The sequence below is a fragment of the Lissotriton vulgaris genome, chromosome 7, assembly GCF_964263255.1.
Source record: "Lissotriton vulgaris chromosome 7, aLisVul1.2, whole genome shotgun sequence".
In the NCBI taxonomy this organism is placed as follows: Eukaryota; Metazoa; Chordata; class Amphibia; order Caudata; family Salamandridae; genus Lissotriton; species Lissotriton vulgaris.
Window position 1 is genome coordinate 276,594,891 of NC_141695.1, and position 24,185 is coordinate 276,619,075.

Consider the following 24,185-nt stretch of genomic DNA (forward strand, 5'->3'; position numbering starts at 1 on the left):
AAAATCTTTTTCTGATCCGGAGCACAATGACTTAAGTGAATCGGTAGATTCAGATCCAGAAGAATCTCCTAACAAACTAAGACAGGATGACAACGGACCCAGTTCATCTACTATAAATAAAGAAGGACCTAAAGAAGGACCTGAAACACCTGAAATAACATTGGAAATTCTATATCAGGTCATGTTACACCATAGGGAGGAGACAAGAACAGAGAACCTCCGTACTCAAGGGGCAGTAAGAAAACTGCAAAATAATCTGAGGAAAGTAATGAAGGTATCTAATGATACAGTGGCAAGAGTTGCAGAGACAGAAACCAGGATATCTCAAATAGAAGATTCAATGGCTCAGCAAAATTCGAAAATAAAGTCAATGGAGGGGTTAAAAGAAGATATCAACTGGAAGATGGTTGATTTGGAAAATAGATCACGCCGTAACAACCTTCGAGTCCTTGGAGTACCTGAAGGAAATGAAGGGTCTAACCCCAGACAATATATGATAGAGCTCTTTACAGATGCCTTTCCTGATTTAAAACAATGGAGATGGGAGACGGAAATCCAGAGGGCTCATAGATTCCCTTTTCAAAAGAATTGACAAGATGCGGCCGCAAAACCTCGAGCTATCCTGATTTCATTGAATAACTTCCTTGCCAGGGAAGCCCTCTACGATCTGGCTAGGCCAAATAGAAAGCGCAAGGGCAAAGATATTGAATTTTTTGTGCGCCCTGACTTTTGTCACGCTACGGTTCAACTTCGCTGGCAATTACGCCAGCTTATACCCCAATTTCAGGCGAAAGGAGCACAGGCTTTTTTGTTGAACCCTGCAAAACTTAAAATAATTCATAAAGAACGTACCTATTTTCTAATTTCAGAGGAGGCAGCCAAAGAGTTATTAACCTCGCTGTGAGCAGGAAGGGAAGGGAAAGGGAAAAAAAAAGGAGGGGAAGGAAAGAAGGAAATAAATAAATAAATAAATAAAAAAAGGTGGAATAAAAAAAGGGGGGAAGGAGGAAAAAGGGAAAAAAATCAGTTCTTTCTATATGGTGGTTGGAAAAATGGAAAAGAGGGGGTCTGTAAGATAAAGATCTAACGTGTACTAAATAGTGTAGCGTATATAGCTCAGTGTATATACAGGCACTATACTTAGTTAATGGAGAAAATGTGACTTAGTAGGTTTATTTGGTATCGGTATGTGAGTCCTCTCTCTTTACTTCCCTATCAGCATGACATTTCTTTATTGTTGAATTTATGCTGAATCTTTTTATGATTATTACCTTTCTACAATGATTAGTACAAAAGAGGTATAGTCTATGCTGATAGCACAAGTATTTAAGATGCTGGGCTAATGTGATTTCATTTTTTTATGATTTTCGATTAGTAATAAACATGATGTGGAGCCAAAGGATGAGCGCTTCTTAGCGCCTATCACATCATCAATGAGAGGGACTATTCAGTCCCTTAGCCCTGATAGCTTGGGGGAGGGAGAACGGTTGGGTGGGCTGAGGTTGAGCTCAGGGTGGGGAAGCTGGGTGGGTAAGGGGAAAAAAAAGGGTTGCAAACAAAAACAGAAACTATTTAATGTTGTATATATAGGAATTTTCCTTTTTTTTTTGCTGAATTTGCTTGTTGTTTAAATTTTTCGAAAGATTTGAGACACATAGCGAGATCTGAGATGAACAGTGAAATCTATGCTCTCACTAGAATTATATATAGGTTATACGTGGTAGATGGAATGGAGAAAATACATCTATTAAATGGAAAAATTAGGAATTTGTTCTTGGAACATATGCGGGATTAATAACAGAAAAAAGAGGGGAGTCGCTGCACAGATTATACAGACTATGAAATTGGATATTTTATGTATATGAGTCACATATTACATGGAATGATAGAAAAATGTATGAGGAGTTGGGGATGAAATTGTTAGTTTGTACTTCACAAGGTACAACGACCAAAGGAGTGGCAATCCTAATCAGAAAAGGCTTGGGGATCCCAATTCGTAATAAGGCTGATCAACATGGGAGATGGGCAATAGTAGAGTTAAAAATTGATAGTAAAATTTGGACTATCGGTTCAGTATACGCCCCAAATTCAGATGATCCAGATATATTGAACTTCCTAAATCTAGAATTAGCTAACTGGTCTCCATCACTAATATTTTGTGGGGATCTCAACCTTCATATAGATATTAAGATGAATGCACGTAACATTTAACATTATCAAGGGATAAAAAAAAATCCTTTAAATCTCTAAATACTTCGATAATGGATCATGGGTTGTTTGATGTTGCTCATGAAAAAAATCTCTCGATACCTGGATTTACATATTTTTCTTTTTCCTATAAAAAATTTGTACGTCTTGACTACTTTCTTATTAAAAAAATACTACTATGTGAGACCAAATTTGAACTTTATCCGCAAATAATTTCGGATCATAATCCAATAATAATTCAAATTAGAATCAATTCAACGGCTCCCCAGGTTAGGACCTGGACTTTTGACAGAAAATTGTTAGTAGACCCCGAGTATGTAGATGCTATGACAAAATGGATAAAATAATTTTTTGATATAAATAGAGGAACGGCCTCGGTCCAAAATGTCTGGGATGCTTTTAAAGCAGGGATAAGAGGGGAGTCATTATCGTATGTCATTAAAAAACAAAAAATAACACGAGAAAGGGTTGATCAAGGTTTTAAAAATTTACTATTATGGGAAAAAAAATTATCAATTGCAATTATTCAAAAACATTCAACTGAAGACATTGAAGACGTTAAAACGAATTTAGCAATTTATAAAGCTGCTTTATACGAATCTTTTGCTTCAAAATTGGCGGGAATAATAGCAACTCATCGATCCCAATTGTAAGAGATGGCTGAGAATGCAGGAAAAATTTTGGCTAAAAGAACTAGACAAAAAGAGGTATATAATACAATAGACACAATCAAAGACGAAATGTGACACATACACAATAACCCTGAAGCAATTCTTGAAACTTTTCGACAATTTTATCAAAAACTATATAAATATAATGATGACTGCTATTCGTCACAGGAATGTATGAATTTTGCCAGAGCAAACACTTTACCACTCGTATCTCATGATCAAATGTTAGTCCTAGAAGCAGTAATCTCTTGGGAAGAAATCGAAAATGCATTAACATCTTTAGCATTAGGAAAAGCCACGGGACCTGATGGCATCCCACTGGAATTTTATAGGGTTTTTAGAAATGCTATAAAACAAGACATACTTATCACTTTCCTCGAGGCACAGGGAGGCTCTCCACCGGACTCCTGGGCCCAGTCATTGATAATGACATTTCTTAAAAAAGATAAGGATCCACTAAATCCCGCGTCATATAGACCAATATCTTTAATAAATACGGACAGTAAGATATATTCAAAAATATTAGCAACACGATTATCAAAAATAATAGCAACAATTGTATCTCGGTGGCAACATGGGTTTATTCCAAATAGGGATACAGCAGATCATGTACGGAGGGTTGTTTCTATTATGGACTGGGCTGAGGGTACTAAGACATCAATGGGGATCACCCTATTGGATGCCGAAAAAGCATTCGATAGGGTGACATGGCCCTATCTTTGGGATCTGCTGTTAATAAAGGGCTTTGGTCCAGGGATCACAACTGCTTTTAAAGCGTTATATAGAAATCCAATGTCATCAGTTAAAATTGGGGCTATGAAATCAGCCGTATTTCCTTTCCTATCCAACGTGGAACACGTCAAGGTTGCCCATCCTCCCCTCTCCTCTTTGCTATCTATATCAATATCTTTCTTAACCAACTAAATCAAGACGAACATATTGCTCCTGTGACCGTGGGTGGTATAAATTATAGAGCCCTTGCCTATGCAGATGATCTAGTGGTACTTACTACGGATATTGAGAGGACGTTCCCTAGAATTGAACAACTGGCAACAAATTTTGGCTCCTTTTCAGGATACAAATTAAATCTATCAAAGACGCAAATAATTTATGTGGGTCAAGACCCCCCGCCCCTTAATAACATAGTCTGCGAAGCAACATACTTAGGAATTAAATTAACTACTCCTATAACAAAAATTCCAGATCTCAATTTTGCCCCGATTTTGAGGAAAGCTAATTCAACGTTGGAGAGAATAGACCATCTGCATCTATCCCTATACGGCAGGAACAATGTGCTAAAAATGCTAATACTGCCAAAATTGATATATCTATTTCGAACAATTCCTTTGGAATTCCCGCTTGAATACTTTAAACAACTTGAAAGAATGACAGGAAGATTCTTATGGGGGTACAAGGGTATTAGAAGGGCATATAAAAAAATGATACTACCAAGGGATAGAGGGGGATGGTCTGTTCCACATTTATTTTTTTTATTATCTCGCTACAATTTTTCCGTGCATTGCACCACTAATTGTGGGCAAAAAAACTCCCACCTCAAACACACATTCTCCCTCGATCTATGAATTAGTTCTAGGCTTGGATACTAATAATCAATTTCTAAGAATAATAGAACCAAGCTACTACAAAAAAACAAAATTTAAGATCATATAGGCAGCTTTCAAAGCATGGAGAATTATTAAAAAATTGGTGGGGATTCCAAAGCTTACAAGATACACTCCCCTAAATTCTCCACATTGCTTTCCTCCCATATTCAGAGATGCGGTGATGAAAAGGTGGAATAATAGTGGTGTATATTATTTGAGGGATCTATACTCGGTCAATTCAAATACTGTAGTACCCTTTTCCGAACTACAACAGAAATTTAAAATTCCTCCACAAGACTACTTTAAATATCTACAGATATCTAGTTTTTTAAACTCATTGATGCTCAATGACTATCAAGGGTTAAAATCGATTTTGTTGATAGAGAGCCTGTTTGTTAAAAGAAAAATAGGTTACTTCTATAAACTTTTTATGACTTATCTATCAGATGATCTTTCTGTGATTCAACATAAATTGGAGGAAAAGCTGAGTGTAGATGATTTGATGCTGAAGGAATCAATTATAATGGCTAAAAATATTCTGATTACTGGACGATCAAGAACCCAGCACTATATGGCAATGTTTGATCTTTATCATACTCCGGAAAAGATTATGAAATGGGGGGGTACGGCAGGTATAATGTGTAACCGGTGTACGCAGATGGGAGCAGATTCAATACACATGTTTTTCTCATGCGCCAAATTACATGGTATTATTCAGCAATTAAAACTTTTTATTGAAAGAATTACAGGAAAAAGGATAACTCTTACACCAGAACTGACTTTATTTGGACTTTCATCAGATACATCAATAAGTGAACAACAACATTTGATCTTTATCATATTAGCTGAATATCGAGCATGCATTACTCAGGAATGGATTAATTCAGTTCCACCATCGTTTTTTATGTGGAGAGCCCGCTTGCTAGCAAAATTTAATTTTGAATCAGCTATATATGCAACTAAGGGAAAGAAGAAGAGACAATTAGGGATGAAAATTTGGGCTCCGGTACAACAATGGATGCAAGAGGAATTGACTTAAAAAAAAATTCATTTGCGTAAACATCTATAATATGGTAATGTTGATGTGTTGTGTCGATGAATGTAACATGTAATTGTGTTAATTTCTGTGTGTTTGCAACCTGAAAATAATTTTTTTTAAAAAGAAGTCTTTTAAGCTTGAAACAGTGTACCCTTATTTAAGAGAAGATTTCTATACGAGAGAGGACTCTTGCAGGTTGTTACCTGGCAGTCAAGGTAGATCAAGACGCAAGGTCCTAACCTTCTCAGAGACATCGTCATCAGAATCTAGTGGAGAATTAGACACAGGAGAGGGACCATCTGGCACCAACCAACAAGGAAAAAAGAACAATTCTTTTTTAGGGGGCGGCCAACAACAAAAATGGGAGCGATACAAACCCCAGCCATGGGAAATTCATACCAGGCGACAACAATACAAATCATGAAAAAAAATCAATCATTAATTTATCCCAGAAAACACTAACACCAGAACAAGAAGCAGTATTGGAACTTGGTTTAAAACTCATCCCCACCTGCAAACAAGATTTGGTATATCTCGAAATGGAAGCCATGGAACTGTTTAGAAAGATCCGACTTCATGCTTTTTTTTTCGAGGCAAAGAATAGCCAACTACGAAGTATTGGGACTCCGTAATAAATCGATTTTTCTCCCTCCATCCCACAGTGTTCCCAAAAACATTGTCACATTGGAACACATTGTGCTGTCTTCCCACAACCAACTCAAGAACAAAAAGATGTTTGTTAAAAACAATATATCATCCGCCCAAAGGTTAGCCATTAAAGAACTACAGAAGGCTAAAGATGTGGTGATTAAACCAGCCGACAAAGGCGGGGCCACGGTCGTCTGAGCACGAGAATCTTACCTAGAGGGGAGTAAACATGGCCACAATCAATTATGGTACAGAAAAATCCAATTGGATCCCATCAAGCAGATCCAGAATGAAATCAAACATATTGTGGATGAAAGCCTAGAGTTAGGCACTCTGGGTACAAAAGAACATGAGCACCTTAAAAAAAAACACCCTAGGACCCCTGTGATTTACTTTGATTGACTTTATTAATAAAGTCAAAGGGTTTGACTTCAACCTGGATCATCACAGATTAGTCTTCCTGGATGTGGTGTCATTGTACACGCAAATTCCTCAGGATGACGCATTAGATGTCTTGAAATCATACCTGGAAGGTAAAGAAGGCCCCCACTGTGTACCGACCGCCCATAAATCTGCAGTCATCATTCCGATTCTGAAAAAGGCAGGTGCCGATCCATCTCTGCCCGCTAACTATCGTCCCATTTCCCTTCTCCCTTACTTGGCGAAGGTCTCAGAGGCTCATGTTACCGGGACTCTGAGCTCCTTTGTGGAGTCCACAGGTCGCCTCTCCTCCTGTCAGGCAGGTTTTCGCCCGCTGCACTCAACCGAGAAGGTGGTAGTTTCGGTGATGGACAAATTGAGGGAGGGCATTGACATCTGCCTCCCCCAGGCCCTGGTCCTCTTAGATCTGTCCGCCGCGTTCGACACGGTGGACCATGATATTCTGTTAACCCGTGTCGAGGCGGCGGGCATTGGGGGCACGGCCCTCGCCTGGCTCCGTTCCTTTCTAACGGACAGGGAGCAGGCTGTCCACCTGGCCGACTTTGCTGCCCCTCCTCGCAGAGTGACATGCGGCGTTCCCCAGGGCTCCTCTTTGTCTCCCCTGCTATTTAATTTATACATTTCACCCCTCATTTTTTCTTTACAGCAGATGGAGGTCTCGGTGTTCAATTACGCCGACGACCTCCAACTTATTTTTAACCTTTCCCATCCTCCTTCCTCTGCCCAGAATTTCCAGAGGGTGATGCTCTTCATCCAAGATTGGATGAACTGCAACCACCTCAAACTAAATCCCGACAAAACCGAACTGGTTTTGACTGGGAGTGGTTGCAGTCTCTGGTCCCCATCGTTCTGGCCCGACTCACTTGGTCCCCCTCCCCTCCCGGTCCCAAAGGTCAAAACCCTGGGCATCTTTATCAATTCCCAGCTTTTCCTTCATACGCAGGTTCACTCAGTGGTGTCCTCCTGTTTCTTTTCCCTTCGCACTATTCGTAAGGTTTCCCGTTTTTTTTCTGTTCCCGCCCTTAAGCTTATCCTCATGGCCATGGTGCTATCGCGCCTTGACTATGGGAATGTGGTCTATAATGGCGCCCCAGACTACTTGATCCGCCGCCTTCAACAGATACAAAATCAGGCTGCCCGCCTGATTTACGGACTCCCTAAATTTCACCATGCCACCCCTCTGCTGCAATCTCTGCACTGGTTACCGGTGAAGGAGAGAGCTCTCTTCAAGTTGGGTTGCATGACTTACCAGGCTAGGTCAGGGACTGCCCCTGTCTTCCTTTGTGATGTCATCTCACCTTACCTCCCGGCTAGAGAGCTCCGCTCATCTCACCAGGCCCTCTTGACAATCCCCCGCTTTAGGAAGAAGAGGTCCGGAGGGACGAGATTTGCGGTCCTAGCCCCATCCTTTTGGAATTCTCTCCCTTCCGCCCTCAGAGCTTCTACTTCCTATGCGGAATTCCGTAAACATCTTAAGACCTTCTTGTTCTCCAGATCCCTGGCAGTCTAGCCTCCGTCACTATGTCCACTGGTTCACCGCTACCTAGCGCCATGAAACCGTCCTGGTATAAGCGCGCTTTACAAATATGTTAAAAATTCAAATTCAAATTCAAAAAATTCATAATATCTCATGCCTCATTGGACCTCAAAAGAAACTACTTATAATCTGATTTCTTTTGCCAAGTCAAAGGTCCCGCCATGGGATGTCCACTCGCACCGGAGATGGCGGTCCTCTACATGGTAAGGTGTGACGAACGGCATATTTATAACAACAATTCCTTTGACCATTGGATGGCCCAGTGGTACCAATATATAGACGACATCTGCTGCAGTTGGACTGGTACAGAGGAAGATCTCTAGATATTCTATGTCTGGCTAAACAAATGAAACCCAGATATCCAATTTAGGATGAACCACAGCACCTCAAGCCTCACATTTTTAGATGTGGAAATACGACCTACAGAATCTGGTTTGATCCTAACACTATACACAAAACCAACAGATAAGAACACCGCCTTAAACTTCAGGAGCCATTATCTAAAAAATCTTAAAGAAAATCTACCCTATGGCCACAACTACATCATCCAGAATTACTAACGCTCATCACTTGACCCCAACCGTGAATTAACCGCTTCCTTGCGGCGCCTATTCCCCCCCGGTGCTGAGCCCTAATTAAAATGGGCGTGGTCATGACGGAACGGTTCCGTCATAAGCACAGCTCGTCCGATGCTCATGACGGAACCGTTCCGTCATGAGCATCGACGGGGTTAAAATCTTATAACCAAGTCCTAAACCAGCCGCTCTTCACTTCCGCATTCAACGAATTCCAAGGAACGTATGCCGGAAAGAAGGGAACTCCAAATCATCCGTGCAGCTAAGCTTTGAGTAAAGTGCAAGCCTGCCAAACATTGGCATGGCGCAGGGCACACACAGAGTTACAATTGTTATTTACCTTGACCCCACAGGAGATGAGGCAAACTACACAGTAAGATGCCACACCGACTCCCTCGTCAATAACAGAAATCGTAAAGACGCTAGAGTGAGTCACCTCAATTCCGTTTTTTACTCCCAAGTAGATTTAAATGTATGAGACGCAAATGTAAAGACTTTCAGTTACAGCAGGAACCTTCATTCCTCTATGTATTACTAGGCAGCGCCACGATGCACACGCTGAACGAACCAGGCTCCATGACAGCGCGCAATTGAGAAGAAATTGAGTCATCACCTATTTGATATCACTCTTGCAAGATCACAGGCAAGTTCATGCATCAACTTTTATAAGGCATCCCTGCTAAATGACTTGTTAAGAACGTCTTAACCAATGACACTCAGTGGCGAGTTTCATAAAAGAGCACCCTAATGTACAGCCATCAACTTTTTCTAGATAAATTTATCGAATAATCCAGCACAATCCAACAGTGATTGCCAGCAGTCTTTGCACTCACCTTCTTTACACGAAAGGTAAGAAAAGGTGTAGTAGTGGACCATTCAGAAATAAGGTATACAAGTCCAATACCCTCCCTTACATCCGTGTAATATTCCATTACATTGCAGAGCTCGACCGAGTCCTGGTCCTGATGAGATCCCTTCAATGACAATAGGGTTCCGAAATGCATCCACCATGTACAGCTAGTTGTAACAATTAGCATCTTATTGATTGATACAGACAGCCTGTTGTACCCTCACTATCGACTAGCTGGTTGTAGCAGGTGTCAGTAACGTAAATTGTAAATTAGTCTTCACCGCTATATCTCTTTTTCCAACTAAAGGACTAGTCATTGTCAGTTATTTGTTGTTATTAATGTTTTGTGTTATGTAATCATTGAATGTTAAGTATTGTGAATTCACTCTTTGATGTATTTAAGTATTGTGTATTTACTCTTTAATGTATTGTTGAATGCAAATGTCTGTCCCTCTTCTATGGCATAAACTCAATGTGATTTTTTATGTTTAAAACTAACAGTGAAAGTAAAAAGGTGAAATAAACACACCAAACCCAGCTTGTTGGTACGTAGGATGAGTTTTTTCAAAGAATTTTTGAGTTAATCATACATCCAATCCTTTCTTTTGATACTAACATTGCTGAAAAGCGGCGCATCACTGGGCAAAACCAGTCAGCATCACTTTTCATTTTGTACTCCTTGCAACACCATGGCATCCAAAACCTTGAAAGCGCCGACAGTCCCCGGTGCCCGGAGACCTTGCTGGGTCTGTGCTTGGGACCCGGAGTGGGAGGCAGAGGTGCTTTGGAGTTGCTGGGCCGTGGTGGTAGCCATTGAGGTGTCAGCAATCATCCTTACCTGGTGGCGAAGTCTGATAGGTCACATGGAGACACGTTGCTGACCTGGGTGAGAAGATGGTGCCCCTTGGAGATGTGAACAGTAGAGGCACTCCTGCGCACAAACTTAGGGAGATCTGCATTGCATACCACGTGCCACCAATATACTGGGGTGCATGGAGGAGATAATCAATGGTGGGAAGTGCATCTAAGCATCACAGGCCAGAGGATGTGGCGCTGGCCGGACGCTGTGGAGGGTGAGGCCCCTGAGCTGCGCCAAAGTTGTTTGGCAGGAGCACTGCACTTCACGCCTATGGGGGCCCTTTTGCATCACCTGCAATGGGAGGTTATGCAGCAGACTTGGTGCCAAATGCTCTACCCAGGCTTGTGAAATCTCATCTGGCTCAGGCTCCTGCTGGTTGAGTCACAGATTTTGAGAGAGCGTAGCGCATTGAGCCCCAGTGTCAATGCCTAGGTGAGGAGAAGGTAGAACATAGCGGCGGAGCAATCCCTGTGCTGCGACTGAACTATATCACCGAAGGCACCGCACAAGACTGCTGGAGCACTCTGCTAACTTGCTCAAGACGCTGAGATTGGTCACTGGTGGCAGTCGGTACCAGGGGAACGGGGGGCTGTTGGGTATGCAGCTTGATCCACCGTTACTCGCTGGTGAACTAGGCAACACGGAATCTGGTCATCACTATCAGATTGGAAGATGCAACCAGGTGGTGCTGCCTTTCCTTGCCAACTGCTAGTTTGCTTTTGGGTGTATGTGGTACTAACCATTAGTGGACTTCCTCTTCCCACAGCGCTGCACCATCTGGTTGCTGCTGCTGCTGTCACAATCTGTTGCTGCTGGTTCCTCTGACCCAGAGGTCAGGTGTTCGAGGCCCTCCTCCACCCTCAGGCCTGTGCCTGATCCCTTGTGGTCCAGTGGTAGAGCGTCACTGTTTTGCAGCTTGACTGCCCTCCTGTCCTTCTTTTCTGCTGTTCCTGTTCATCTTTTTGCTCTTTTCTGTTGCTTTCCTATCTTTTTTTATTTTTTATCTGTGCTTTGGCTTTGTTTTTCCTGTGCTATTTTACAGTTTTTTCCCTATCCTCTCCCTTGTTGCTGCTGCGATCCCCAGCGTCCCCGCCCCTCCAGTGTCCATTGCCATGTTTCCAGCCTCCAAGCTGTCCAGCCCCCCTGCAGCACTACTTAATGGCAGACGATGTGCGCCCTTGCGCTGTGGGCAAGCCCCTGGTGCGCCGAAGGGAAGCCAAAGGTGCGCCCGTCTTTATCCATCCACCCCTGTACCGTGCCTAGCATTTGGGACCCTGTCTCTCGGGCACTCCAAAGCTACGACGCCAGCACCCTCCTCCCCCTCAACCCTGGAAGCCACACCACCTGCCATCTAGCATCACCGAAGAATACCCTTGCACCCTGCGCCTGTCGAAACTGCAAACGCATCTCCTGCCACATCAGCACCAGCGCCTCTTGCCGTCTAGCCGACCAACAGCTCACCTGACTGGCTCAACCGCATCCTTCTCAACGTGCTCTCCCTCCACAAGTACGCCACAGACATCTGGTACCTCCTTGATGCCACGTCTTCAGACATCGCCTTCTTCACGGAAACCTGGACCAACCTCTGCACCAGACCAGACATTGATATTGCCATCCCTTACAGCTACAATATCAACTGCAAGGACCACCCAACCGTCCAGGAGGAGGCGTTGCCATCATCTACAAAAGCACCCTCTGACTGACAATGCACTCTAATGACCCAACTGTGACCATGGAACACCTCTCCTTCCAGTTCCGGACCAACCTCAACAACCTCTGCTGTACCCTCGTCTTAAGGCCCCCGGGCCATGAACCCCTATTCACTGATGCCTGCATGGACCTCATTGCACCCCATGCTCTCCCATCCACTGACTATATCCTACTCTGAGACCTCAAGTTCCACATGGACAACCCCAGTGACCAGAACACCACCCCCCTCTTGGGGACCCTCACCAACTTCAGACTCAAGCAGCTAGTCACTGCACCAACCCACATAGACGGACACACATTCAAGCCAGTCTTCTCCGCCAGCGGGAACATCAACTACAGCCACACCACCAAACTCTCCTAGACCGAGCATCATTGTATACATCACGCCTTCACCATGCCCACTGTATACCCTTACACCTGTAAGGTTCACTGTAGCACTGTATACGACCGTCATCATCGCCCCCGTTGCAGCTGGATCAAGGCCACTTCTCGTCAACTCCCTCACCACCTCTCCGCCTGCACTTACAGATGACAACACTGCAGTGCGCAACCTCCACCAATGGATCTCCAACTGCGCCAACACCCTGGCACCCCTCAAGATAAGACCAGACAAACAACAATCCAAGTAGGCCAACTGGTTCACTCCTGCCCTCCACTAGTTCAGATGCTCCAGCAGACGTTTCAGGAGGAGATGGAGCAACAACAACACCCCTGAAACTCACGCAACCTTCAAATCCACCATCAACGCACACCACACAGAGGAAGAGGAAATCCCCTGGATTGTGCAGGTAGATGTCCCTTCCTGCACAAAATCAATCAACTCCCAAATCCCATGGTGCAAGGGAGCCTGCATTGGCTCATAGCAGTATTGTGCGAAAATGTAGGGGAAAAATACAGGGGGGCTCATTCAAGAGCCCTTCCAACAGTTTATAGCCGCCGGTGTGTCATTTTCTTGATGTACTTGCAGTGTTAAATTTGCACCACGTTGCAATGCATGTACAAAGTGAGGCATCTAGGCATAAGCGTGACCTTGTGAAGCTTTGTGCCACATTATACCTGCATCAGGCATGATGTATGCACAGTGGGCTTTCCCACACAGCCAAACCTCATAGTAGTGGCGTAATGTAATCCATCAGATTTCACTGAGACAATTCTAGGATGCCTCTACATATGAACATTAGGCCTGCTTCACGGCAGGGGTAAGGGTGACGCAGTGTCACAGGAATAGGCTGGCCTTCCACTACTGGAGTTGCATCATGCTTGTGACATAACTGCAGAAATGTATGACTTTAGAACTGACAGATACAACAAGATTCCAGACGTATCTGTCATTAATTGCGACATGGAGTGCCGTACAGTGAATACAGCGCATACATGATGTCTCAAGAAGGGTGCAGTTAAAATTGTTGCAACGCTGTTTTGTAGCAGCGCTGCAGCACTTTTCATGGATGAGGCCCAGGAATGCACCCTATCTTATTTATAGTGCGCATTCCAGCCTTTTTGTTTAGTCGCAGGGCAGCAAAACATTCCTTGCAGCCCTGTCCAGCACCAAAATCTTCTGAAAGCAGGCCCCAAGTGTTTGCACCCATTTTAAGACCAGCTATTTTCTGGTCTTAAAAAACTGCCTCTAACTGTAGTTAGAGGCAGTTTTTTGGGTTTTGCACTATAAAAAGAATTCCTGGTAAATATTGCAAAGTGGGTTTAGCTGCAGTTTTCACACGCAAACGCCCACCATGCATCTCATTTTTGTTAAGCCCTTCTAACAGAAGTGGCGATCTTAAAAATTCACATTTAAGCCAGAAGAATGTCGCTAACTGCAGTTAGCAGAAACTTGTAAATACAACGATAAAGAAAAGCTGCCGTAACGTAAAAAAATGTACGTTACAGCGGCGTTAAGTCCTTGTACTTATGCCCCTTAATGTGGCTTAACATTGCCTTGTAATAAGGCACTCTTTCACATTGTGTTTAGCGAGAAAGGGGAAGGCAATGGATGTTGCGGTGGGCGTTCTACTGCAACACCCATTGATTTTTAAGCCACCCCTATTTACAAGGGCAAAGTAATTAGGAGGAAGCTCCAAAATTAAGACCAGGGAAAAACTGGTCTTAAACAGGCAAAAGGAGGCGAAATGCTTTATTTCTCCTAGTTTTTGCTGTTTCCATGTGTGCTTCCTTGTGCAGCACACATAGAAACAGCAACTTGCCTATGTTTGTTCATGTGTATTGGAATGTCCCCCTTCTTAGGGCTCTTTACTGTACCTCACCTTGAAGCACAATGGTTGACAATCATCTATTATAATGTGGCAGGTCTCAGGGCTAATTCCCTCTGGTCGACCTGTGGGCGTACTGTCTATTTATCTTTCAGTTATGGTTCATGTTAGAAGTTTGTTACTTGCCCTTCACCATTTACTTGGCCATTCTACCAGTTGTAGCAAAGTAGGGTCTGACTGCTTTTTTACCCCCACTTTTTGCCTGTTGTTTTGCTGGTTTTGACTAGTTTGACTTGGGATCCTGCAAATCAGGACCCCAGTCTATCTGCTTTCTTCTTAAAATTATTATACATGCACTTTGGTACAATCCAGAAAGGATACTGGGGTATCCTTATAAGTCCCTAGTATATGTTTCCCATGAACCCAGGGCATAGGTACCCCAGAGGCCTCCCATGGGCTAAAGCATGTATTATGCCACCCATGAGAGGCCATGCCAAATGGAACTACAGGTCTGCTACTGCAGCCTGTGTAAGCTGGTGCTTGCACCACTTACTTTAGATATAGATTTCCTATATCTGTAGGTCACTACACTTAAAATGTATAAGTCACCCCTATTGCAGTCCTTATGAATCCTGAAGGCAGAGTGCTGGGTTTTATGTGAGAGGTTGCCCATGCATGAACAGTGCCCCTCTGCAGCCTTCGGAGACCATTCTCCCGGGTTGTCTGTGACTCAGCTAGACATACATATAGGTAGAGGTGCATCATAACCTCACAGTAAATGCCATCTCGAAATGTTTTGTATCAAACACCTTGGTATCATACCTCCACACCGGTAACCGGTGGGGGAGGTATGATTCCAGCCTTCTGAAGTGAGCTTTGTGGGGTCGCTTGTCTATCCGGTGCCAGCCTTTTTGACCCTGACATCACAAAATGGATGCTGCCGACCAGAGACACATTTCTGCCCTCCTGCTGCTGAGCCATGCTTGAGCAGAGGAAGGCAGCACAATAGGCATCCTATCATAGGGAGGTGTAACCACCTCCCTGACAGGATTTAGTGTATGGGGCCAGGGGGATGTACTCTTAGAGTGCCTGAAAGTCTGCACATTTGGTGTCCCTGTGCATAGTCTAGCTCAAACCAGTTCTGGGAGCCATTGGCTGCTCCTCTGGTGTGACACTGGACAAAGGACATGGAAGTAACCTCCTCTCTGTCCTGCCCCTCCCCTAGGAGTGTCCCCTGAATCTGTTCAACCCTCTCCAGTGGATACAAAAGGGGTTATCTGGCTGTAAGACTTTAGATTTTACGTGGACAAGATTCTACAAGAAGAAACCACTGACCTTCGACCGTCTGGACACTCTGGACTTCACTGGGCTTCGACTGGGCCCGACTTTGTCTCTCTCTCTCTGTCCAAAGCTCCATACAAGCTCTGTGCAGGACCTGTGCTGCACTAAGGACAACTGAAGAATCTCCCTTGGGGTGAAGTAGTCACTCCCCTGCATTTGCAGGCACCTCAATGCAACTGACCGGTTTGCTGCTCCTGAAGACTCTGAATATTTCAGCAACACAGGAGGTGGGTTACGAAGGTCCCTGAGGTTGATCTGCCCTCTGTGCAAGTTTAAGGCCAGTATCCCTTGTAGGGGCTGCATAATCCAAACTCCTGTGCACCACATCCATTTGCAGTTGCATATGCTTGTTGGCAATTCCCACATTTGTGCATTGAACTTCGTGTAATCCTGACCCTGAGCAGTATTTGCACCAAAGGACTCTGGCCCCCTTGCACCAAGTGCTCTGTGGGCTGGTACTTTCCAATCTTGATTGAGGTCCCCTCAAGACTTCTGGTCATTCAGCCTGTGAGTCCTCCTGAGGGTCATCTTGATTTATGTTGGGCTTCCCTGGGTTCTCCAGACGTGCCCTGACTCTCCATTGCTTGTTGAGTCTCCTGGACCTTGCTGGTCCACACTGTAACCGGTTTGACTTTCCTGCGTGGTTGCTTTTACTAAGGCTTATTGGTGCTCCAGCCGGACATCGACCCCCTGCACTCAACATCCTTTGTGGGACAGCTCGCATCTGGCTTCTAGTCATCATCGGCGGCTCCTGGTCCTCGTGACTGCAGAGTCAAGCATCCCTTCTTCGCACCTGAAGCACCCGACATGGGTGGGCATTTGTCTACCGAGCCCCTGGTCACTTTGAAGTGACCCAGACTCTGTCCCCTCTGCTTTCAGGTTCCTTACTTCCAGAATCTAGGCTTGGATTCAACCGGAACCTTTTCACCTTCAAGGCAGCAGTAGCCCTCCATTGACAACAAATGTGATTTCCGACACCACTCCACACCCATCAACCCGGCTTCTCTGGGATAGGTAACTCGGGTTCAACGGTATTCAGGGGAGGGGTGGCTCGCCAACCTCTTAAGTTCCACAGGGTTTCCTCAAAGTCCTCCTATAAGGATCCTTAAACTGTAAAATTGCAACCACGACTTCCACATAGAATTGTATGGAGCTCGCGGTCAAATTAGCACACTGCACCCATCCTCCGTGGGGTCCCTATCTACTCACCTCGGGGGGTTGCTTGGGAGTCCAGCGATTCTACGAGCTCTTGACCTGGTCTTGACCCGAGTCATGGTTGTTATACCACTATTTTAGTATATAGTTTGATTTCTCCCTGGAGTCCACTGTGTATTGTCCTACTTACAACTGTTCTATTGATCTTGTATTGTGCGTGTTGTGTACTAGAGAGTGTTATATTAATAAATACATATTTTTATATAACTACTGTGTGGTTCTCCTTTCATTTAATTAATTCAGGTGATATTCTGGTAAAACAAGCTACTTTACGTTCATTCAAGATTAAGCCTGAAGGCAGCTCTCCACAGCTACTACCAGGACAGCTTTCTAAAAGTTTTCTTTGACCTCATACATCATAAGGGGTGTTCAGACTGGTGCAAGGTGCCCACTTTAATTAGTGGACATCATATACCAGGCCAACTTCTCACACCAGTTACCTGGCCAAGGACTTAGGGACGGAACAAGACCAGGTATTATTCATTTTTACAATATTCCTCTGGCCATCAGAGTCTGTGTTTTGACTAGGTTGGAGCAGGACATGGAGGCCCTTGCTCTGAAAGGTAGCAAAGATTTGGACTTGGTGTGTGTGGGGGGGGGGAGTTTAACCTGCTCAGGACTCACTTTTTACATGATAGCTATGGAAGAAGTCTTCATTTTTAATAATAGGGTTTGGTAATGAATTCTCGAAAAGCAATGTCCCTTTTTCGATAAAGATAAGGGAGAGTGTTCTGTCATAGATTTCATTCTTAGACCCATTTGCTGACGAATATACTAGACATCCATGGTTTTTCAGCGATTACTTGCCCCAAACTTTCTCCATTAGTATCTTTCAATGGCAGGCTTCTTGTTGCCCAGATAGCAATTCAGCTAACATCACGGTACATAGAAGGAAGGGTTCTATAGTCAAATAGGAGCCTGTGTACATTGAGGCTTTTATGACTAAATTAGTAGGGGATAATCACACTCTGTTTAACATCTGTTTAGATGATGAGCCTGTGATATCAATAAAGGCTTCTTCAGCCTCACTAAGACTAACAAGTTAGCACTCAGTAGAACAATTTTTTTTAAAGAGTTTTTACATAGCACAAACTAGACCCGAGACATTGGGTATCAGAGCGCTTTACATGAGCACCAATTTCTTTACAGACAGACACATTAATTTTTGTTAGGCACGGGAAGATTAAGTGATTTACCCAAAATCACAGGATGTTGATCGTCGTTACCGAGACTTGAACCCGGTTCCCCAGCTTCGAGGTTGACCGCTCTAACCGCAAGGCTACATCCTCTCCATTATCTGCAGAAAAGCGAAGTGGGTGGTTTTACAAAGATTGCTCACACACTCACAAAACACTCATGCACGGCCTCCCAAAAAATAATCTGGACAATCAGGAAGTGGCAAAGTACAGGAACATGTATTGCATAACAATTTGGAGCAGGAAAGATTCCTTAATAACAAATGCTTGGGAGGACTTTGAGGAAGCCAGCTTTAAAAGAAACCCTGAGGCATTATGGGGCGTGCTGGACCAGCCCTTTTTAAAGGCGGTAGATGAGCCCTCCTGTTGAAATGGTTATACCAGGGCAGGAGAGGGTATTCTTTTTTAGACCATGAATGCAGAAGGGCTGGGGGAGGAGGAGAAAAATAAACTGGGGGAGGAGGAGAAAAATAAACATTTTAAACATATTTTCTATGAAAATAAACATTTTAAACATATTTTCTATGATCATTGTGCTGGTACTAAGAGCAAATTCCAGCCTAAATACATCCCTTCCCTTGAGGAAGAGTCTGAGGCTATTAGATCTAGCTCTAGCGCTTAAGTGCCTAGGAGGGATAGGTTACTACTTGACCTATTTAAGAGAGCCACTCGGAACGCTGGGCTCCATTGGTAACTTATGGTTTATGGATGGCAGGTCTTTCCTGCAAATTACCAACATGGTCGAAGTCGATAATCATTCCCATTTTTAAAAAGGGGAACCGTGAGGATGTGAGTTGCAATCGCTCGATCTCCCTCCTGGACTCAACCGTAAAGATCCTGGATTGTGTCTTACTGTCACATCTTGTGGCCTAGGCTGAGGAGACAAGAGTACATTCAGATATCCAATATGTGTTTGGGTGGGGGCTCGGCATGGAGGATCAATGTCTCAACCTCCCCCGACTCCTTGCCAAATACATAATTGACAAAAAGGGCTCTTTATTTCTGGGATTTATGAACTTGTGCAGCGCCTTTGATTGCGTTTCCCACAGTTAACTGGTGCGGATTATGGAAGAACACAGCGTGGACAGAGCCATCATTAAGGCCATCAGAGAAATTGTTGGAAAGTAGGATCTCCTTCCTTGGTTACCCCATGTTTTGCTGATATTCTGTTTTCTGACTGGGATCTGGGTAATCAGCACCCCAGTCACCTTGCGTCTTCTCTAAATTTGACAATGGTAAGTACTTTGGTACCTTCCCAATTGGCTACTAGTATACCCCTGTAAGTTCCTAGAATATGGTACTAAGGTACCAAGGGCATAGGTACACCTAGTGTCTCCCATGAGCTGCAGCATGTATTATGTCAGCCATGAGAGACCACTCAAGCTTTGACTACAGGCCTGCCATTGCAGCCTGTGTAAGTTGGTGTTAGCACCACTTACAACAGATATCCGTTTCCCTATATTAGAGGCCTCTGCCCTTAAAACCTATAAGTCACCACTATGGTAGGCTCTTCAGTCCTAAGGGCAGGGTGCTTGGTTTCAAGTGTGAGAGTGCCCCTGCATGAGGAAGGTTCCTCTACAAACCCCGGATTTGATTCTCTTGGCTTTGTAAGTGAGGTCAGCCATTTTATACATATAGTAGACATCAAGTCAAATACGAGTTGTCTAACTGTATAATGGATGCACCGACCTGTTGGAATCCTACCCTAACACCAATTATAGTGTTGGATGTAGGATCCCATGTAACGGGGGGCTCCCCTAGGGTGCCCTCCTGTATTCCGGGTACCAGCCTTTTAGGGTCTGACAGCAAGCTAGTGCTGCTGCCAACCAGGGGCACGTTTCTGTCCTCCTGCTGCTGAACTCAGCTCGAGCAGGGGAAGGCATAACAATAGGTTTCCTGCCACAGGGAGCTGTGACCACCTCCTAGACAGGACTTATTATATTGAGCTGGGGTGGGGGCACTTGCCCGTGCCACCAGCAGGAGCGGCCCGTTCAGGTAAGAGCGGTAGGGTGGGGTGAAGGGGGACTCGACAGACGATAATGAGGGAAGATTCATTATTTATTTTATTTTCCCATGTCTGTTGAGTCCCCCCAGCCCCGTACACCACTCTTACCTGCTTGGGCCCTCCTTGCATACTCCAGTTTGAGGCAGTTTAGGGAGCCATTGACTCCCACTCTGGTACGAAAGTGGACAAAGGACATTTGAGTATCCTCCCCTCTGTCCAGCCCCTCATCTGGGAGGGATCCTTGAATCATAGCTCCCCTTTCCCTAGGGTACTTAAGGGCTTACCTGTAGGTGGCTCTACAGATGGATTGTGGGACAAGATTAAAACCCGAAACCACTTCAACTTCAACCGTCTGGACACCTTGGACTCCGCTGGACTTAACCTGGCACTAAGACTGCATCAAGGAAGACTTCTGCTGCTCCTTGTCTTGTCTTCTTGCCAATCTTCTGCGTCGTCTGTGCCTGTGCTCCATCCAGGTTGCTCTCCAGGCCTGTGAGCATCAAGGGCACCCAAAGTAATCTCCTTTGGAGTGAAATAGTCAATCTCCTGCATCTGCAGGCAATGCAACAAAGCTGACCGGTCTGGTGCCCTGACATCTTACGGACTCCGAAAGGCCCAGCAACACAGGTCGTGGTTCTGCAACTCTCGCAAGGCCTGCCCTGTCCTCTCAGCAAGTTTGTGGCAGTATCCCTCGTCGGAACCACTGGAGCAGAACGCTGTGCAAAACATCGACTTGCCATTGCCAAGGCTTGTTGGATGTGTCCTCCAGAGATCTTCAGGCTACAAGAAGCTCCAGTCTCCAGCATCCCTTTCTGCCAAGATCTTTATCCTCACTACATCCTCTGCAATCTCTGGTGAGCTGTTTGAGGTTCACTTGTGACTCCTGTGCTTTCAGCCTGTGGGTCCTCTTGAGGGTCTTCGTTGGTTTCAGTTGGCTCCCCTGCTTGCTCAGGGCCTGCTATGACTCTCCTTCACTTGCTGAGTCCTTTGCTGGTTCCAAAACTGCAACTTTTTAAATTACCACTTCCATTGCTGCTGTCAAGGCTTGTTCGTACTCCCACAGGACTCTGACCCCTTGATTCTTGACTTCTGACTTGGGACAGTTGCAAATTGCTCCTGGTCTTACAGAAAGTCGCCTGGTCCTCGCAGCTGCAGCGACAAGGTTACCGTTATCACTCCGTGCCTCCTGGTCAATCCGAAGTAGGACAGACTCTGTTTCCTGTGCTTGCAGGTACTTCTCTTCAAGAATACATCTTAGGATTCCACCGCATTCATTCACCTTCTTTGCTAGCAGCATCTTTTCTGAAGTCCTACATTGTGGTCTACCGCAGGTTCCACGTCACTTCTCACCTGTGCACCCGGCTTCTCTAGTGTGGGTATTCTGGTTACTGGGGTATCCACGGGTGGGGTGACTCTCCAACCTTCTGTCTTCAAAGGTGTTTCTTCAGGGTCCACTTTGATGGGTCCTTCTTCTTAAAAACTGTAGCCCAGACTTTTCAAATGACTTGCAATGAGTACTCAGCTGTGTTTCCACTCTGCACACAGCCTCCGTGGGGTTCCTATGTACTTACCTCGGATGGTTCCTAGGGTCCCCAGCTCTTCTGAGTATTCTGGTCCTAGTCCCTACTTATGTTGCAGTTCACATTCCACTTCTTTAGTATATGGTTTGGTCTCCCCATGGAGACCACTGTGTATTTGTGCTTACTTACCTCTTTTACATTTGACATATTGTGTGTTTGAGTTCATATCTCTGGGTAGGAGATATACCAATGTGTTAGTGAGTGTGTATAATAAATATGCCTATTTTTATATATACACCTTGTGGTTCCTTTTTGTTTAACCTACACTATAGGATTAGTTTGGTAAAAAAAAAGCTGCTTAACACTCCTTCTGGACTAAGCCTCAAGGCTGCTTTCCACAGCTACAACTTAGAGAGCTTTCTATTGTTGTCTAAGACCTCTAAAATAACCATAAGGGTTGTCTGGATTAGTTTAAGGTGTTTCACTTGAATAAGTGTGTACCATATACTAAGTGTAAGAACAACAGGAGTAAACCCATAGACCACGTCGGGATGGGTGTGGAGTATAAACAATAACAATTCCCAACAGGTTTCAATTTGAGGCAATTAAGTAATGTATGCAGTCTGCATTACATAAACAAGAGACAAGGAGGCTTGTGTGGGTTAAAAGCTTGTTATTCACCAATTATAAGGAGGGTGTTTCACATGGAAATACAGTTAGACAGCACTGTACAGAGGCAATCATGTGACAACCCGAGGGCACTTGGTGAGTGAAGGATATAAACAATTAGTGAGAAAGTGAAGACGCAAGTGCTGAACGTGAACAGCGTGAACGGCGCAAAGTGACAAGAAAGTAATACAGTGATGGCTCCGCAGGATTAAGTTCAAATCACTTAAATCATGGAATAAACATTTTTATAGGAGCACAAAACGTAAAATGCGCCCTCAAGCTTCGCACTCATCGCGATCTGCGCCTACGCATCCAGAGCCCTCAACGCCCCTGGCCGCCTTGCTTCATTCAGGCGCGGCCCAGTCAGACGTGCCGACGACTGCACGCAGCATAGCCAGACGCCGCACAGGAAGCATTGCCTGGGCGTCCAGTAACCCACGTTACCAACACTACGTGATGGACACTGTCTGACATCGACAACCCTGTCCTGATGACAATCCCGACTCACGGGGATCGAAACGCCATCGACACCACAGCGCGATTCTTGGGCGCATTTTACGTTTTGTGCTCCTATAAAAATGTTTATTCCATGATTCCTCTTCCAGTCATTATCCAGGACATAATCACGTCTGTTCATAGCCATAGCTGCACATGGTCTATATGTCAAAAAACTGATCCATGGCAGGCCCCAGGAAAGTCACCTTAATGTCCGGCTGGCAGAGGGAGGCCAGGCGCAGCACTCTCTCCCATACATGAGCAGTCCAAAGTCAAGAAAAAGAACCAGTTTATGAGGTACGACATTCAGAGTACATCAGGATTAGACATCATATAGGACGTGACAGGGGCCCAAAAGTCCTTAAGGCGGGAGGATTCAGGGAGCTCCTCTTCATACCTTTCCAATTGATCCCTACAATAAACTAGATACTGGGGCCACTGTTTGCCAGTGGGCGCTGATCTGGATACCCATCGCTGTGCCACTGCTCACTTTGCAAACAATGTGGAGATCGCCACAATACGTCTGCTAGCCGGTTTCATTTGGTTTACATATCCCAGCAAGCACAGCTCAGGCGTTCAACTCACCGGCTCCAACACCATATCTGACAGGATGCGAACCACTGAAGTCCAAAAAGCAAACACTCCTCCACACACCCATGCGACATGATAAAAATCTCCATCTGCAGCTCCACACCTCATGCACTTCGCCGATTCTCTCAGGCCATATTTGTATAATTGAACAGGAGAGTAGTAAACATGATGCAGGTATTTAAGGAGAATAATTCTGAGATTGCAATTAGCCGTGAGTCGGCCTGTTAGTTGGCAGCACGCCGTCCAGGTCTCCGGAGGGATGGGGTGGCCTAACGCAGCCAGCCAGCGCAGGCATGATGAGCACTCCTCCTGATCCCGTTCCCGCAACGAGGAATTATACAACTTAGTAATGAGCCCCTTGTGGTACTCACCTGAAAGTAAGGCCTGTAGTGCACGAAGCGCAGTCGGCTCCGATGGAAAATCAGGGTATATCACGCGAACAGCCTGGCGTACACGAACATATGAAAAGTTAAACATGAATCAAAATTTGCCTAACAGTGTAACGGTAAGTTTCAATTCTATTAAGGACACGGAGGTGAGGATTATGCTTTTTACCTTCTTCGCTGATTTATTCACAAAACTCACAGCAGCCAAAAAGCACATAACATCAGCCCTAACTCCAAACAAAGGGTATGGGCAAAACAAAATGAATATGTCCATCAACTACAACTCCCATGAGCTTTATGAGGCAGTCCATAATGTAGTCCTTTCTCAGTATCCACTGCAGCTAGGTAGGACATCCCCTTCATGACCACTTCCTCTTTCTTCGCGCGAGGCACGCTATTCCATTATTGGTCTTGCTTG